Below are 18,287 nucleotides of genomic sequence, written 5' to 3'. Positions count from 1 at the left end.
AATGAAAATGGCTTGCTATGGAAAATCTTGGTGTTGTTGACAGTAGTACAGCAGAATGAGAAAGTAGAAGGACATTGCAATACTTAGGTATAAACATCAGACTATTGAATTTAACTCAGAAGAATAATACTACAATGAAGAGAATCATACGTGTAAATTATATTTCAGAATACAAAAAAACACATGCTTAAGTTTATGTGGGTAAAAATTAGAATTTAAACGTATGAGCACACTTATAAGAGTACACTCATCCTTCAGATTAAGAAAAGGAACGTCCTTTTATATTTAGAGACACGAAAGCGTCAAAGTTAACAAAATATGCTTATAAGGGAATTCCATACTGAAGGAGATTGTCATGTCTCAGAAAAATGCAGAAAAGATAATCAATGGGATTTTGAAGTCCTCAGCATCACAGGGCAGTTTGTTATTCCCACTGATGGGCCTAAGCTGTTTTAGGTTTTAAGACACCTAAGTACACCCACTGCACTGCAGTCAGACCAGCAAAGTTGTATTTCCACCTGCAGTGGGAATTCAGAGAGCTATCAGTCAGCTCTTCCATAGTCCTTCCTTGTAAAAAGTATGAAGCAATTGTCTTAGAATACATGTTGGTTTTATTTTTCTTATTTTTCCCCTGAGTGTATTAGTTTCTTTTTTATTATTATTATTGTTTTCTTTGTTTGTTTCTTTTTTCTTCCAAATATGTACAGATACTTTTTGAGTGGTACTGTCTCCTGAGGTTTGCTTAGGAATGATTTCATTCGCTATCTCTCTAAAACAGTTGCATACTATTTTTTTTCAGGGAACATGCTCATGCTATCTTCCTTGAAACTTCCCTGAATTTCTATTTATAATTCAGATTGTATAACAACTTGCTTTTCAAACAAATCCAGTTAGAAACAAATGGGTCTTCTACTTGAAAAAGAAAGAAAGAAATCTTGTCTTGTGTAATTACACTTTGAGAAAATAGGGAAATTATAATAAACCTAATAAATGTGTTTAATTCTGTAACCAAGGTACATTACATAATGAGAATAGTGTTTTTACTATCAGCAGAACGCTTATAAATGCTTACTCACTACTAGAAAACCTTACAATATTGTGATGTGTTTTGAGAGGAGATAAGTCAGGGGACCTGAAAGCAAACTTCATTATTCTTAAACCTGTGGGGGAGAAAAAACTGTTATAAAATTTTCTTCATAAGACTTGATATGTTGTTTTAGTCAGACTTGGGGGATTTGTTTTGTTTGTTTTGTTTTTTTACTAATTTATCTTTGGTTTATGCAGATTACAGATGTTCAGATTAAAATAACTCTGTATTTCAAAAGACTTTGATCAGATTAAAATATCCTGGTATTTCTAAAGACTGGAGTACTTAATATGTTTTCATCTGTTTCTATGCAAATTGAAGCAGCAACTGCAATAGTACTGAAACTGATGTTTGTAGTTTTAAAAATGCCATCAGAAGAAAGAGGCTGAGCCTAGAGGAGTAACAAAACATAACCTAGGCAGCATTTCTGTCTTCATTTAAAATCCTAAAATATCCTCCTTGCTTTTGAGGATTACCTTATTGGCAAAATGAATTTGTAAGTATCTGTTCACTACAGGACAGAGGATGAGTTTTGGTCAAAATATATTTGATTTTTATGTTTATTGTGTGTTATTTAGTACAAGCTGACTCTTCGGGAAATATGGTGTGTTATAGCATTGTTTTTAAGGTAAGATATTTTATTTCTTTATATTGCTTTATGCGAATAAATGAAAACTGCCATCTTACTCAAAATTAGTAGAAGTGAAAATTTTGTGGTGTGTCTCTCAAAAAAAAAAAAAAAAGTCCTTAAAATATTAAGGACTGCTTTAATTCAGTTCTTTATCAAGTACTCAAGGTACACAGAAACCTAGTCTGTCTAAAAAACACATACCAGATGCATTCCCTAGCCTTGGCCTGGTGTTCTCAAAATTTCATTCTGGTGGAAAGAAATAATTTGATTGATTATCACAGATGCTAGTCTTTAGACTTACATGTTAGAGAACCTTGGTATAATACTACTACATCTCAATTACCTTTGTAAAATGACTGTAACTATGGTAAAAACAATCAGGATATATTTTCTTGGTCCTGTCAGTGTGAACTAATGATTTTTTGCTGTGGATTCAATTACTCCATCAGAAAAAGCCAGATAGTCCAGGGAAACAAATAGATTGATCCAAAGTTTCAACATAAACACATTAATTCCTTCCTCACTAAGGAGTGCCAACAGATTCTTTTGAATAGGGGTTCAGTACTGATACAAAAGAAATCTAATTGGCACAGGTAAACCAATTTTGTTGCTTTCTGAACAGGGGGTGCCAGCATGAAATCAAGCAGCTAGTTAACACATTTAACACTTTACAGAATCTTACAGATTTCTAAGAGGATCTATTATTGCATTTATCCAATTGCTTGTACATTCAATACACAGTCAGGAAATTAACACGATTATACCAAAAGCACAGTATCATTAGTTCCCTTAGGGAATTAATTAACCTGCTTATGTAGAATACTGTAATAATCCTCTTAAATTATAAGTTGCTATGTTTAATATTGACATGTAGGTCCAAAAGGTGTAAGGAATTATTATGTTTTGAAAAATAATAAAACAGTAATACATTTATTTTCTGTCTAAGTGAAAGGAGAGACATTATAGAGTGGGGGAAAAATGTTTCTCCTTTCAAAGAGTGAGACATAAAGGCACCTAATTTCCTTCTCACATACTATTAAGAATTTGACAGAATTTTATTACTTAACTTCAGCGTTTGTCACCTTCATAAATCAGTGATCCAAATTCATGAAAAGATAACTGACTTATCCATGATTTAGAAGTTCCAGAGAGTATCTGAAAACCTGAAAACCTAATAATTTCATAACATTAATTTTGTGTTCTTTCTAGAATGTTTGTCCGCACTGAAGGCATAACTTAGGTAGGAAACAAAGTTTGAAAAAACATTCCATGCAAAACTGAACTTCGGTTAGTATAGCATACTATGATACCCCTCTTGTCTTCTGGGTAAAATAAACTAAGATAAGAATAAGATGAATGCAGTGTGGAAAAATCGAAAGTGTAAACCCTAAACCAGAAGCAATATAGTAATGCCAGCATAAAGATGCATTTAAGTTATTTGGTACCTGGAGCCTCTTGCCAGGGCTGTAATGTGCCACAGCCTCCTGCTCGGCACTAGCTGAGAAGTCATTTCTCTGTACTCCTACATGTGATGGTAGACATACAGTCAAAAGCAGAACTCACTCTGAATGGCAGCACAAATGCTAAAAGTGATGTGGATTAAAAACAAAGCAGGAGAAGGAGATAGTGAGCCAGAGGATTTTGTTGGTTTGTGTACAAATGGTTGTAGAGGGGAAAATCATTCAGAGAAGAAATGAAAAGGTTTCTAAGTATAGGAACAGCAAGGTTCACAGATAGATTCCCAATTCAGAAAATCAAATTTTAGCCAAGAGCTCATTACAGCCCAGAGGTCTACTGGGACCTGTCACCACTTTGACAGCTGATGATGGGGGTAGTGTTATTAAGTCAGTTGGCATGTATAATGCTCCAGAAGCTCTTGCTGATGTTACCAGCATCAGGTCCATGCCACAGTGAGCTCTCACTGTCTCCTTTACACCAGTTTTATGAAATAATTAATCAAGTCAGTTTCATTCTGATGCTTTCCAAACAGTTTTTGGTGGTCCATTTCTAACTGTATATAAAGATGCAATATGGCATAATTTTTCTATGACTGAATTCAAACAGAAGAGAAAAAACTCGGGCTCTTGGCTCAGACTAATACATGCATCTGTTATTGTATTTACAGGCAATTCATTTTGAAAAAGCTCATCTCCTTTTGTTCAAGATGTACTACTACTGCATCATACAGATATGATGACTGTAAAACCAGGTGTATGATACTCCACCTGACTCATAACACACTCTACGTTGCAAATTGTGATGTAGAATCTGCCATTCTGAGGCTATTTCTTTTTTTAACTTATAATTTTGGAGCCCAGGTAAGGTTTTAAGCGAATACATGAAATAAATATATATATATATAATTAAAAATAGATTAAAAAAACATTCAAACACTTCTGCTAAGAAAATATATATATATAAAATGATCTTTAAGCTGCATTAAAATCTTGTATGAACTTATGCTAAGACTCAAAATGGCCTTAAGGCTTATTTACATCTGAAATCATTGTGGACAAAAGAGCATAACATGAATTAATTGTTTAGCTAATCTACTTTAAATTCATACATGGGCAGTTTGAATTAAGAATCTTTATACTCACCAGTTTTGTGTGCAAGTATATTTTCTCGCTCCCACAAATCTAAAAAACAAGCTAATGAACCACCACTGAATAATACTATTTCATAAGCACAAAACTTTCAGAATAAGGTTATTGTCTCTATTACGATTCTCAAAAATTAATTTAACTAAAAGTATTATTGTAGAGTATTAGTCAATCTGCACTGTACTTTCCTCTGTAGACATATTTGTTTTTATATTTAAAGTGGCCTTATTTCAGATTAACCCAAGTCACAAATTTAAAGCACACTGAGGTCATTTTAATTAAAAAAGTATTATTCAGACATTGGGTGTTTTAGCAGTCTTCTTCAAAATTACATTCATTTTTGCGTGTTTCTTTAGTTTTCCTTAAAGTCTAGGATAAAAATTGAGAAATCTAACATATACTTCTCAATAAAGTCACTATATCAATCAAATGCTGAGATTCTAATATAAAAACTTTTCAAAAATTTTTGAGGTTTGTTACCAATTTCTTTAACTTAGGTGTCTTGACATACAAGTTTTAACTCAAAGTAAAGATATATACATTAATACCAAAAACCCACCAAACTTCATACTTTCGGGGGGGGGGGGGATTTTAAAATCTCATTAACACAAAAACTATAAGAAAATACTGTTTGTTTCTTCAGTACAAGTGAATGGCAATTACTCCTGTAACATATAAATAAATCCCAGGTACTTATAGAACTGAGTAAAATATTAGTTATAAGATTACTTTCAGTGGGCATAGTTCATCCTTAATGGTATTTTCAGGACTGCAGTTTCTGAAGAAATGATGCATTCGGTTTTGTTGTAGACCTTGTTTCAATACTGCAACCCAAAATCTGAATGCTGATCTGCAAATTTGTCTGGATTTATGCAGGTCAATTTCCTCAAAGAACAAAATCCAGCAGTAAGTGGCAGCAATTTACTAAGGCAGAAATGCGCCCAAACAGTGCTAGCAATAAAAGCTCTGTTAGCTGAAAACTTACTGTGCCATCTCCATTAAAGGGCTTTTAAAAACAGTAAAGAAAATTCTATGACTCAGAGCTCAATTGACATTGGCATTACACAGTAGCCTGAGGTAGCATGTGCTCAGCAACAGTCCTTTTCTGCAAAGAAAAATAAGTGCAATAACTGTCCTAGCGACAAGATGAGTGATGACCTGTTACAGCATAGACTCATTTGTTTGTCATGAAGACAGCAAAAATAGCAGTGACTACTTCGTCCCTCAGCAAAAGGTAAAATTGTCAGTCACAGCCAAAACAAAGCGACTGAAGCAACAATCATAACTCTCATTTGGATAGCATTTTATCTGAGTTGTTTTTTAAAGAGATATTATTCAAACAAGCAAATCCAAAAGAATACATGTTAAAAATAAAACATCATTGAGAAAATAAATGTTGTTAAGAATTACTAATGTTGAATTTGGTACCTTTCACTCCCAGTAGAAACTAGACGTCAAAATTGCATGAATTCAGCTTTGACTAGCAGGTTGGCAGGCAATACAGACAGGGGAATTTCCTCCATACCTTTCTTAGCAAGTTATCTGCCTCAGTAACTCATTCATACAGTTTTACATTGACAGTTTCATCTTTTCTAACTCCCAGCTCCATTGGGAAACTCCTTAGCACAAGAGTGAGTAGTGATATGCAGCACTTTTTTCTTTGGGATCACTTTCTCCTTGACTAAGAAAAACTTACTGACTCTTTGGTCTATCTGGATTCATGTCCAAATGGCAGCCCTCTATCATTCAGAAGATGCTCAGTCATATCACATCTTCATCTGCCCACTGATGGTAGCACCTCTACATTAACATTCAAGAAAAATGACCTAATAATAGCATGAGCTTCATGTGCGTCATACCAGAAATTTGACAGATGTTAAATTCACTTACATAAAAATTATTCTCTTGCTGGAAGTTTCACTCTCCTTTGAAGGGCAGAAAGCCCACTGTCAATGTCTTGGCAGATATTTTCTTGTCTGGAATATACACAAAAAGCAGGAACAGAAAAACAGTACCTCCTTTCTCTCTCTGGCTGCTGCTTAATGAAAAGAATAAAATGGATTTGATCCAAGCTCATTCTGCACAAACAAGGAACAACATCCCCTGCATATAACACAGCATCTCCAAAAGGCACTCACATCACTTAAAGCTGTGGTACAGGACAATGTCTGTGTTGCAGCAGCAGATTCATAGCAAAAAGTGTTGCAGGTGTTGTTTATGATAAGAATAAAATCACTTCATGCAATTTTGAGTATAAGTCTATCAAAGTCAGAAAGGTCTTTCCAAAGACAAATCCAATTAAAACAATATGAATTTCAGTTACTGTCCCCAGCAAATCTTTGGAACTTTTTGCAGGACAATGTGCAGCTGCAAGTGATGCACACGTTTAAAGGATTACCTCAACATTTGTATCATTCCCAGACATCCCAGTTACAAAACTTCCACAGGAGAAGTTCCTGGATGTGCAGAAGATAATGTTGATATAGTGATTGACAAAACTCTGCTGCAAATAGAAAACAAATTTTACAGAGAGAGAGAGAGAGAAGAAAGACAGAGAGAGAGAGAGAGAGACAGAGACAGAGACAGAGACAGAGACAGAGATTCCAGTAGAATATAAGTCTTCACAGTGACAGAGGTTAGACACAGGGAGACATAACGGAGATTCTAAGAGAGGCTCTGAATCCTCTACCCAGGAGGATTTTCAAAGATAGCTAGATAGCACTTGGCATAATTGATCTAACTTTGAAGCTAGCCCTCAATACAGCTGAAGGTTGCTAAAGATGATCTGCTGAGATCCCATGCAACTTGTTGTTTTCTATGCTTCCTGTTATCTCTTTTTCTAGTGAAATTACTGAACAGTTTTCAAAGTAAGAGATAAATTGAAGAGAAGTTCTACATGCGGAGAAGTAGGTATGTGTACAAAGCATGAATGTAATTACCTTATTTCCAAGGGAGTAGCATGTTTTAATAACAAACAAAACACACACACACACACAAAAAAAATGTTGTTGATGACTGTATCTGAATAGAGAAGACCAAATGGCTATAAACAGAAAAATACACATATACTGCTGTAAAAGTTGAAGCGGTGAGCATAGAACAGCAAGATTGCACTTCAGAAAAGGGATTCAGAAATCTATTCCTACTCAATATATGAAGAAAGAAAATCTGTGTAGTTGAATAAATACTTCTGTAATGGGTGAATAGAGGAATCCCCATACATTACAGACTGCTAGATAGAACAGTGTTTGTGACTGAAATAATGGAAATTGAGTGAAAATATGTGATAAAAATATCATCCACAGAATAAAGGTCAAAGGTAACATTTTGCTAAAAAAGATTAAAGTTCACTGAAGTGGGTAAATAATTGAAAGAATACCATGCACTAAGTCAAAATGGGAGAACTCCAAAGTTTAACTAAAATATGGGAGAAAATTGAAGTATTACATGGGGAGGGGGTGAGAAAGCTCGGAGTTTCTGCTTTCTCCATTCACCAAAGACTTCCTGTTCACAAACAAACATTCTGAAGACTGTGTGTACACAAATACTATTTAAATGCAGGGAAATAATAAGTAACAATAAGACAAAGAACAAATTCTAGCATATATTTGTAGGTAACGATTTTTCTGTTTGTATCAATGACAGTCAGTCTTTTCATATCTTGTACCTTACAGAATTTCCAGTAAAAATTTAAAATCAGAAGAAGAGGATCAGGGCTTAGCAACATTAGAAGGAAGAGAAATACTTTTTGTAATCTGCTTATTTACCAAGATTTTTGTGGTTTCCTTCCTGTGCTGGATTTGATAACATGTCCTTCTCCATAATGGCCAGAGCATTTGCAGAAAGAAGAGTAACTAACTCCTCTTCATTAGTTCACCAGGATGTTGAACATCAGCTAGTAAAAGTGGAAGAGCTTTGTATCTTGGTACTCTATAACAGGACTTGAAGTCACGCATCATTTCATCAGTTTTTACTGTAATGGTGCTAGCATTTTCCAGCCAAAATGAGCTGGTTGAAATAAATACTTGAAAGGAGAAGACGGGATATCTACAAACTTGACAAAAGGAGGGCCACACAACCCTCACAAATTGCTTAGAAAATAAACAGAATGAAAGAACTATCAACAACAGTCAAAACAGATATGGATGACCCATCCTTTAATCACTGGAATTGAGGTAACATTAATTTTCACTGAAAATTAGGACATTTCTCTGTCTCTCAAAGTAAGCATAGCATTCACTATTGTTTGGAGTATATATGAAAACCAGTCCTGCCCCTTCCCAGTGGGCATCAGTACTTTCTCCCTACACCCTGCTACCCCAGCCTATCCAGAATTAGCTGAAGACAGAGGCTGAAAAGGTACTTAGTCCAACCTGTTTTAGGTGGCATGTTATTTAGTTTAGCTGATGTGTGCTCAGGGCAATGTCTGTGTTTCAGATATCTGGATATGCACATGAACTAACAAATTTTTATGTATGCCAAGTCTTGATCTACTGTTACAGTACATAATTTACACTGAATGTGAAAGGGAAATCTTATCAAGTGTATCCACCTCTTAAACATATACAGCCTTACTAAAGGTTTATTACCAGCTGCAAGGTATTGGCAATAATCTTGAACATTCATTAGATGTTCATGGATGATCATTAGATGTTCATGATTAAACAGTTTTAAGACATCACTTGATTGCTACCAATTTGCAAGTTTGCAAGGGTTATCATTAAAAAATGTTGAATCACAATATTAAACTACTTTGTGGGATTTATAATTAGTGAGGTAAAGTAAGCCTCCTAACTAAATGGTTTAGCATCGGATTTTATTTTATTAATTTGTACCCTAGTAGTAAATTTACCACCACATTGAGAAATAATTAGGTGGAGTGTTCTGCTGTTCTGCAGTGTTGTCCTCATATGTACTAAATTTTATACTGAAGAAGGGGGGTGGTTTTCATGTGTTTTTTTTAATGCTTTTTTGTTGTTGTTGTTTGTTTTTTGCACTTGGAATGCATGCATGTGTTAAGGGAGCTTTATTTGTCTATTTATTGTTAGCCTTCAGAGTACAAAGTAGAATTCATAATCATTTCACACCCTGGGAACAAAGTGAAAAATATTTTAGGCTACTGTTTGCAGAATGGGCTTCTCTCATGACTGGTTGCCAAGATGAACAATGAAGCTTTGGTTTTTGGTTTTTTTTTACTTTTAGTTCATCTCATGCTCACTGGCTGTGGATTCAATAACAGTTAGGCTTTCAGTTTCAGCCACTTACGGCTGCATCTTATTCATATAATAAATCTGACCCAAACAGAACCACTACCTTCAGAAGAAGTAGGAATAAATTCGATTCTCCTGGATAGCCCAAAGCCCCTTGAATAACATCACTGTGCTTTCTTTCTCTAAAATGCCTTGATTTACATGATATGCACCTGTCAGTTTCAGCAAAGAATGAAAGCAAAAGTCTTGCATATTATGCAGGCTCCTATTATCCTCAAAGCTGATCTAATTTATCCATTATAAATGAAGCAGAAGCCTGACAGAAAAACATGACATCTGATGGTCTAATTAATATAATCACTTCCTAATAACATGGTTTTGCGAGTTCAGAGTTTACTTTCATCATCCTTTGTGCAAATAAATTTGATAGATCAAATGTTGACACAAATGAAAAACAATGGTGACCTAACCAAAGCATTTTTAGCAAGTCATGGATTTCCTGCTTGAAATCTAATCTTGGAGAAAAATCTGCATTTTTTCTATGTTTCAGGACGTGAGCTGGAAGTTAAATGAAGTGAACTTACATAGAACTATAGTCATCACTTTCAGCTGTCTTTTTTATTATTATTATTTATTTTATTTGGTGCTCTTCATTAAGTGAAAAAACTACAGAATAGCCTCTCACAAAATAAATGAACCCCATTATAATTTATTTTAAATAGTCTTCAACAGAAAGAGCTGTACTAGAATTGCATTATTAGAATTGCAGTAGTGTAATGCTGCAGACAGCCTTTCAAATTGCATTTGCTTTATGGAGATATACAGATAATAAGGACATCAACTATATATATTAGATACACTTTGGATACCTACTCACTTTCTGAAAGCTAGCTACACTACTATTTTCAGCTCCGTCTAGGTTTAACCAAACAAAGTATTATGTAATATAAATAAATTTCAATAATTCTGATAAGAACACTTACTGTGTTATCCATGAATCCTTTTGGTTGTTCAAGCTCGTCTTTACTCAAGAAGATCTGCAGACTAACTCAAGCAGTAACAGTCCAGAAATTACAGTACAACCACACAAATATTATGTTTTTGATTCCAAGCGAAGAAATGTATTTATTCTATCTGCCCTTGCTGTTACTGATTATGCATTAATAAGATTTGTGGCCATGTGCCTTATAATTTTATAACACTTGCATAACAAGATTTGCATTTAGTGAACACAGCCTCCTCTCTTTGAACTGTTGTTATATTAAGACCCAAACCACCGTGCAATACACACTGCCAAAGAGAAGAAACTGGTCAGAACATATTTTGTGAATGATGCCTCTTATTATGAAAATCGCTGTCTTTTCACTTTTTTTCCTTCTCCAGCACTACAAATGGGTATAAAAAGGCATGTGTTTACAAATAGCTTGTTAACATATTTGTTATTAAAATTGGGTTAAGAGTGAAAGAGTGAAACAAGACTTTCCACAGTACACTTCCTTTCTATGAAACATATCCTGGATCTTACTCTAGGTTACAGCTCTGTGTGCATTCTTGGGACACATTTATTTGGAGTATCCATTCTTCACTGAGCACCTGTGGTAGGCCACTAGTGTTTGTCATATTGACAATCAGATACACCATACTGTAGTCTAAAAATCTGTAAAGATAATTCCTCACCTACACGAATGCATTTCTTAAATTTTGGTTTTGTGCTCATTCTTTTTCCCCATTTTAAGTTTTCCATCCACTCTCTTTCCACAAGCAGTTAAATACAGATTCACTGGCCTTTCTCAACTGATTTTTTTTTTGTATTTACAGTCTTTCTCAAATCTTAAGTTTGTATGTTTTATACAAAATATTTATGAAATTATAAATTATAATATATTTTTAGTGTCCAGAATAATGCCAGTTTCTGCTAGAAGCTACACATACCGTTTTTGATTCCTCATATAATGCATATCATAGAACAAAGAATGAGTCACTTTGCTGAGACTGATTAAATTCAGATATGTCTTGGACATTGCTCCCCTTTTTAATTATTTTTATATCAAAATGCAGTACTCAGTGCTGACAGTCTTTACATTCATTCACAAGAGCAGATGTTTGCAAACAGTGTATGAATACTTTATTTGCATAAAGAAAGTAGGCTTTGTACAGCAATGCAAATATCTTGTTTCTTTTTACTTAACTTTAGACAGAAATACATGAACCTGTCTCCTGAGCACTAGCCTATGTTATTTTATACTAAGAACCTAGACGGTGTTAAAAAAGTATTCCCCCTAGATGTGTGTTGTTTGTCTGTGAATCTGTGAATCTGCCTTAGAGACAGCCCTGGAACCTGAAGGAAAATCAGAACTACCTCATTTCCTTATTGAAACAAAGAGCAGTTCACAACACAAATTTTTAATACAATGATGACACTATCTTCCTTTTTTAATGAAATTCTGATTAACTTCCATTTTTGTTTCTCAAATTGCTCTTATTTTTAACTTCAGCCACATACTGTGGATTTGATTTTGTCAAGCAGGTCTCATCTATACAAACTGCTTTTCTGAAATCACAACATGAAACTCTTCTCTTCATTCTGCTGGGTTTCAAAAGTTCAATTCAGACATTCCGCTGTTTAAAAAACTTTCATCTCTTCACTTCACCTGTTTTTTTTCTCAAGACAAGAGTCAGTAAAAAAAGAAAAAACATCTTTTTGCACCTTTCTATACTGCGATTCTATCCAGTAACATCACATGGCACTAACAATGTTGTTACTATGCGCTCAGTACTGATAGTATGTAAAACAGTGGCATTAATTTCTAGGGGAAAAAAAAAAAGAACAGATTTATATTTGTCCAGTGTTTGACAACAAAAAACAGGAAAGAAACACAACAGTCCTAACAAGTAGGCCAGGCTCAAAGTAATAGGAGAGAATGATGGTTAAATACATATATATATATATTTTTGAGGAAAAAAAACTGAAGAAATCATAAGATAAAGGAGTAATCATCAAAGGTGCTGATATACAATCTGCCCTTTTCTTCAAACAGCTATTCTTGACTATGACTAGACAAGTATTAGCAGTCTACAATGTTGTATTGCACAGAAAATATGCTCAGGGAGACAAGAAAGCGATTATTTTAGTTTTCAAGAAAGGCAAATAATTCTGTTATTTATACAACATCTGACATTTCTGCAAGATAGTTTGCTCTGAGAATCCAATAGACTAGTGAACAGAACAACGCCTGGGCACTTACAACTAAACAAGCTTAAAAAAAAAAATTTAAATGCTTTAAATGTTTTATTTCATGTATTCTTTATTCCTATATATATAGAAAAAAAAAGAAAAAAAAAACACCATTATTTGTATTGCTTAAATTCCCTAGGTTTATAAACTAAGAAAAAGCCAACTTCCAGCTTTTCATGACAGAAACATTGATTCTCAAAACATTTCATAGAGTAACTTGGACTTAGACTTTGCTATGCAATGCATAATATTTAAAAGCAATTAAAAAATTACAGAAAAAAATTACTTTGTGGATTTTCTGATTTACAGAAGTGATAAGTGAAAAAACTACTATTGTATGTGAGTCACTGGGTTTATGGCTAATATAAACAACACAAAGCAGAACTTTGACTTGCTTCAGAACAACACCACATACTGCATCAGGCACACACTAGATTTGTTAACCTACAATATGTAACCTGTGACCTGGATATATTTTAGAAATTGCGTCAGAAAACCCTACAGTTCTATCTCTCAGTTGCGAGATATAACCTCTCAAAAGGAGAAAGGAATATTTCCAATGTTATCATTTGCAACTGTTTATGATATTTTTCTAGACATAAGCCTAGAATTGGCTGCTACAGTATACATATAAGGGGTTTGTCAGTAGTTATTTTTAGTCCCTTAGCACAGAAACTGACACCAAAGTGCTTTTAGCTTTTTTGAATGATATTTTCTGTGGTACAAGTAGAATTGCTTCTCATACCTCTTGTATAAAATCACAAGGTCATACTGTGAACTCAGGTCTGCATTTACGTGAAAATTTAAAAATATTTACTTTAACTAAGTTTTATCCCACTAGAATAGTTAATGAAAAGGAAATAATGGAGAAAACTCTATTGTAAGCAAGTTAAACAGTTGTTACTGGCAATGACAGTAACTGACAATAGACTGCAAGTAAGCAAGCTTGTTTTGTCAAGATGGGAGAAAAAGAAATCACTTAATTATGAAGAACTTCTGTGTCTTCCAACCCCTACATAAGTAAAGCTCCTTAACACCCTATCTGGGTCAAGAATCAAGGTACTTTTCCTCTTTTTCCAAATTGAAGCACCACAACTTTCTGTAGCTAAATGATCTATGTTATATTTTTCCCCCCAGGTATGCCAGTCAATTCATCTAGAAGATGCTTTCTGCCCCCACAGAAAGAAAGCACACTGCTCCAAGAACAAAATCTGCAGCCGCGAAGCTTGAATACATAGTAAGTGTCCAGGAGAAGAGAAGCTGAGTACTTAACTTGAGCATGCTGACTCATGGCATGAGAAACTACCAGTAAATACAGGATGAAGAAAATGCATGTCAACCATCAAACTATATTTTGGAAGTACAAATGAGAAGGTCAGGACTCTCTGAAGACTTGTATCACTAAAAGCAAAAGAAAACATACAAATTACTTGTTTTTAAAAGGAAAAGTATGACAACAAAAGTGACATGAAATGACACTTGATCATCAGGCAGCCTTTGCTTATTAACAGCAAATCTTGTGAATTCCTTGAATGTGCCTACTCTAAGCAACAGGGGGTGATCAGAGACGGAATAAATGTATCACATACTCCAGTCTATTTCTTTTCTCTCTTGTGGATTGTTACTATGTTTTTTTTTTTTTTTATGCCTGTAGTTGTGAGGGCAATCATATTTTAACTCCAGTGATAGTGACAGAGCTACCTGTTGATTGTATTGTAATAGCCTGTTACAACAGCAGTATTAGTAAGCTTGCCTTACATGCAAAGCCATTTGATACCTCCCTGAGTGGTTACCAATGATAATCCATCAACACTGAATTTTAGAACCATTTGTAATTCAGTCTATATTTCTAGGTTTTCCAGGAAGTCGTTTCTGGAAACCAGTAAGATTTCTTCTCTCCTTTGAAGCTGCATGTATGCTAAAGAGAAACTGAAGTTTGAGAAAATGGTAGTGATTGATCACAGACAGAAATGATGTGGAAAAGAGGGCTATGATGCATAGGTGACAATAAAGACTTTCCCCTGAGTAGATGCTCTCTAACATATAAGATTACACTCATTGGAAGTAAAGTCAGAAGGGAATTTGTGTCCTAAGTTACACAAATGGTGACTTTTTCTTTAGATTCATGTATTGTTGCAGTAGCACTTCATTAATCAGAAATGGTCTGACTGAGAATACTCCAGCTTTCATATTTGAGTGTGACTAAACTGTTTAATTTATGAGCAGCTAAAGGAGAGCTTTTAGCTACTAACCCTGAAATCTCTGCTTACCGTCCTGTCTGCTTAGCTCCTTCTTTTACTTCCCCAGCTGAGCCCCACTAACTGAAACACGCATGCTACTTTGCTATCTAAAGTTTCCCAGCTATTGATTTCAGTCTCATGCTACTCAGCGCAATACTTCAGCCTCAGCGTGAGAAAAGCTGCTTCAGCATTCAGATCTCCTTCATTCCCAATACGTGCCCAGAGCAGCAAAACTATCCTGTGACTGTCAGGATTTCACCCCTAGGATCCTGCAGCACTCCAAAATGTTACTGTTACAGGTTTATACCTTGCCTCTTTACAGGTAGGATGCATGCAGTCTGAATTCAGCCTGAAGCCGTACATATCACTTAACAGCAAAGACAAGGTTTGCACCTAAACAGAGAGCATGAGGTAACACTGAATCCAAATTTTGTCTGATCATTAATCAAAGAGACACTGGTTCTGAATTCGTCAATGCCTTACATGAGAGGGTATCCCTGAATAAGGTGCTGGCAAAATGGTTTAATCTGCAGGTGCCTTTAACCCTCTGTGCTTCAGCTGTAATTATGGATCTATATACAACTTCCTTCACAAAGGACAGGGTATAAATTCGTGCTAACTGTCTCCTGGTTATGCCAATTTATTCACAATCAGCTGCATGTTTTGCTACTTCTGTGTCAAGGGCACAGTCATTAGAATGCATGATTACCTTAATGATTTTGTGGAGCTCTATAGTCCATTAGGATAATTGGAAGCACATCCATATTCTAGCATGCTTTCCCTTACTAGCCAATTTTCTTCAAAGTATTTAAGGAAAAAAAAGAACAGAGTTGTACCCATCACACATCCTGATTCAATGACTGGAAGAGGATCAGACAAGACACTGTATGCTTTGACCTCAAATATCAGGGGATGAAACAGACTTACTTTATAAGTAAATCTTGCCGAGGCGATCGGCTCCGGGGCAGACGCATTCTGCAGCAGAGCAGGGGATCGGGACAGGCAGGGCTTTTTTTCCAACATCGAGGCCGCTCGAGGGAGCCGCCAGGACCCGGCAGCCCCCGCGAGGGAGGCTGACGAGGCGTAGGCGGAGCCAGCAGCGCCCCCTCCCCGGCCGTTCAAAAGCAGCCCCTAGGGAGCGCGAGCGACCAGGAGCGCGGCGAACAGGGCGTGACGCCTCAGAAGGGCGGGGCACGGCAGCTTGCGCGGCAGTGCGCGCAGGCAGGGTGAGCAGGGTGGGCGGAGAGGGCAGAGTTTCCCCCCCGCCCATAAGAACAACATCTTTAACGGCTGTCGACCGCTAGCTAGGCTGCGATGGTCTTCACCAGGCAGAGCGCTCTCTAGAAAGTCTGTGGCCACCCAGACTGACCGCCTGCTCAACAATGCGGCAGTTCAGGTCTCTGGGTGCAGGGAGTGTCTGAGCCTGTTGCTGCCATCTGAGGGAGGCAGAGGCACTGTGTGTGTGAGGCGCGAGCAGGTGGATGACCTGGTCCGACTGGTGGCAGAACTCAAAGAGGAGGTGGAGAGGTTGAGGGCTATCAGGGAGTGTGAGCGGGAGATAGACTGGTGGAGTGACTCCCTGCAGGGCCTGAAGGAGAGGTACCGGGGTGAGACACCCCTAATGGGGATGGACCCCCTGCCCTGTCGCTGTTGGGCAGAGGGAGGCGACCTAAGAGTTGAGGAGGGATGGAGACAGGTCCCTGCTCGACCTTTCAGGCAACACCCCCCCCTACCGGCCCCACCTTCCCAGGTGCCCTTACGTGACAGATTTGAGGCCCTGGAGCTTGAGAGACCGGTGGGTGAGGACGAGGTAGAAAGTCTACCCAGGAGGATGCCTAGGACGAGGAAGCCGACTCCACGCCTCAAGACTGCCTCCACCAAGAAAGACAGAAGGGTGATCGTAGTAGGAGACTCCCTTCTCAGGGGAACAGAGGGCCCTATTTGTCGACCTGACCCTACCCGTAGGGAAGTCTGCTGCCTCCCTGGGGCCAGGGTCAGGGATGTTGCCAGGAAGCTTCCCAACCTGGTCCGTCCCTCTGACTACTACCCTCTTTTGATAGTCCAGGCTGGCAGTGATGATATTGATGAGAGAAGCCTGAAGGCTATCAAACAGGACTTTAGGGGACTGGGACGGTTAGTGGATGGAGTGGGAGTACAGGTGGTGTTTTCATCTATCCCTGCAGTGGCAGGGAGGGGTACCGAGAGGACACGGAAAGCCCACCTGATTAACACGTGGCTCAGAGGCTGGTGCCAACACAGAAATTTGGGTTTTTTGACCATGGGGCGCTTTACTCGGCACCCGGCCTGGTGACCGCAGATGGGTCCCTATCTCTAAGGGGAAAACGGATCCTAGCCCAGGAGCTAGCAGGGCTTGTTGAGAGGGCTTTAAACTAGGAAAGAAGGGGGATGGGGCTGAAAGAAGGCTTGTTGGAGCTGTGCCAGGGGGAACAATGGCAAAGCCGGGGAAGAAGGCAATGGCCTGACTGAAGTGCATCTACACTAATGCACACAGCATGGGTAACAAACGAGGAGCTGGAAGCCATCGTGCAGCGGGAAGGCTATGACTTGGTTGCCATCACGGAAACGTGGTGGGACCACTCTCATGACTGGAGTGCTGCAAAGTCTGGCTATAGGCTCTTCAGAAGGGACAGGCAGCACAGAAGGGGTGGTGGTGTGGCTCTCTATATTAGAGAGTATTTAGATGTTGAGGAACTTGAGGCTGGGAATGATAAGGTTGAGTCCCTATGGGTTAGGATCAGAGGGAAGGCCAACAAGGCAAGCATCCTGGTGGGGGTCTGTTATAGACCGCCGAACCAGGATGAGGAGACTGATGAGGAGTTCTACAGGCAGCCGGCAGAAGCCGCAAAATCGTCAGCGCTTGTTCTCAACTTCAACTTCCCAGACATATCCTGGAAGCACAACACAGCCCAGAGAAAGCAATCTAGGAGGTTTCTGGAGAGCGTGGAAGATAGCTTCCTGACGCAGCTGGTTAGACAGCCTAGCAGGGGAGGTGCCACGCTAGACCTTCTGTTCACAAACAGTGACGGACTGGTGGGAGATGTGGTGGTCGAGAGCTGTCTTGGGCAGAGTGACCACGAAATGGTTCAGTTCTCTATTCTTGGCGAAGTCAGGAAGGGGACCAGTAAAACCGCTGTCTTGGACTTCCAGAGGGCTGACTTTGAGCTGTTCAGGACACTGGTTGGCAGAGTCCCTTGGGAGGAGGTTCTGAAGGGCAGAGGAGTCCAGGAAGGCTGGGCACTCCTTAAGAAGGAAATCTTAAT

At 37.8% G+C, this 18,287-nt stretch overlaps 1 long non-coding RNA gene across 1 annotated transcript in view; it reads right to left on the bottom strand.

The window, feature by feature from the left end:
• Window positions 1-17,881, bottom strand: part of LOC308189848 — a 60,304-nt gene extending 42,423 nt beyond the window's left edge. The window contains exon 1 of the long non-coding RNA XR_013946645.1: window positions 15,934-17,881. This is a non-coding gene — a long non-coding RNA (uncharacterized lncRNA). The remainder of the gene's footprint in view (window positions 1-15,933) is intronic.
• Window positions 17,882-18,287: the final 406 nt, after the last annotated feature.

Source organism: Anser brachyrhynchus (assembly GCF_964034855.1).
Source record: "Anser brachyrhynchus genome assembly, chromosome: 2".
In the NCBI taxonomy this organism is placed as follows: Eukaryota; Metazoa; Chordata; class Aves; order Anseriformes; family Anatidae; genus Anser; species Anser brachyrhynchus.
The sequence above is the reverse complement of the archived record's forward strand: the minus strand, read 5'-3'. Positions and strand labels throughout refer to the sequence as shown.